We start from the raw sequence: 1,682 nt of genomic DNA, 5'->3' as shown, positions 1-1,682 counted from the left end.
GGTAGCCTGTGCTATCTTTGCAGTATCTTGAACCTTCACCTTTGGGGTTGTCAGGTTTACTAAAGCCAGAAGTCTCAGACATTCCTTCTAGTTTGAATCCCCCAAATTCCAATATCCTCCTCCTGTATCATCATTTCGTAATGCCTCTTCTTTCTTCTGCAGCTATAAACATGTCTGTCAAACAATATCACATCTTCCTTCTTTGCATATCATCTCTTTTACTTTCATTTCTATGCCAGACTCAGCAGTTCAGGAACCCATCCAATTTGTTAATCTCTAACACCATTGTGCAGCCTTCCACATGTACCCCTGACTAGTTACTTGCTTCACAAAGACTGTCTTGTATGCCACATTCCTCTTCAGTTTAGGGTAAGGAGTTGCCATTGGAGATTGGAGCCATATGGTGATTGGATAGGCACTTATTTTCTGTTTGAAGGATCTGGGGTCTTTCATCCCTTGGATTTTTCCCATCATCTTCAGATTTTCAGTTGTGCCAAACAACCACGTGGGAATCCCACACACCACGTGCTTCCCACAGTGCATTTAATTTCTGCACGTTTCATTTCCTGTGCGTAGCAGGCTTTTGACTATTGCCAAGTTCATTATGCCTGCAGACATGCCCTGATAGCAGAAGCAACTCTGGCTACTGATGATGTGTTTGATACTAATAAATAACATGGTACAAGAAGCTTGAGCTTTAGGAGTACACAAGCAAACGCTTCAGTGCTAAAGACCAAATCTTTCCACTTTCAGCAAAGCTTTTGCTGTGTGACTGGAAAATATTTTATTCAAGATGAATCACAGACCAAGGCATAATTTTGTTAGTCACTCACACTAACCAGAAAACAGGTTAGGGTCATGAGTACAACATCAGCTTTGTTAAGGTCCAATAAAGAGTGGGAAAGGCTGAAAACAGCACTAGGCAGTAATTTGTAGCCAAAGTCAGTGTCTGTGAGAGGGAAACATTACTAGCTGCTTATCTTGATGCAAATGGTTTGTTCTTCACAATTAGGTGCTTTTGTTAGAGCATCTATGGTATGTTACTATACGAGCCTCAAGGGCATGCAGATAATCTGATGTGGCCAATTTGGCTGACAAAGTATTAGGAGGCTGCCAATTTCATACAAACCCATTTGCAAAGAGACAAAAAGTTGAATGGTCTCAAACTCCTGGTGGTTTTTTTTGTTTTGTTTTGTTTTGTTTTGTTTTTTTACTGGATCTCCAGGATCAAGGCACCAGTTCTTACTTTTTCTCCTTTTTTTGTTAATAATAACAAAATGTAACTTTATTTTCAGGACCCATAAACTTACCAGGAGCACTTCAGTTTTGGGGAGCTGGCTCCGTCTCATTCATCTGACCATTGAAATGACCAGGAATTTTCAAATGCCACAGTTTTCCTAGCCATTATATCATTATGTGGCCACATCATTCCTTTTCCTCACTGGCTTTTTATTCCTTCAAGGGAACTATTCTGGATCAGGTTGAAGTGTTCTCATGGGCTGGAACAACTCTAGTTTTTCAGTCAGGAAAGATTACTCCCTAACCAGCAACAACAAAGACACAAACAAGCAATTTGTAACACTACAGTTCCATGGAAATTAACATAGTGGTTTCAATCTGGTAGGAGGATCAAATGGTCTTTTTACAAAATCCTTTTGCTCTAAAATAAAGAAGCTTAAGAA

Source organism: Pygoscelis adeliae, unplaced genomic scaffold (genome assembly GCF_000699105.1).
Source record: "Pygoscelis adeliae isolate BGI_AS28 unplaced genomic scaffold, ASM69910v1 Scaffold160, whole genome shotgun sequence".
Classification (NCBI taxonomy): Eukaryota; Metazoa; Chordata; class Aves; order Sphenisciformes; family Spheniscidae; genus Pygoscelis; species Pygoscelis adeliae.
This window is presented reverse-complemented; position numbering follows the sequence as displayed.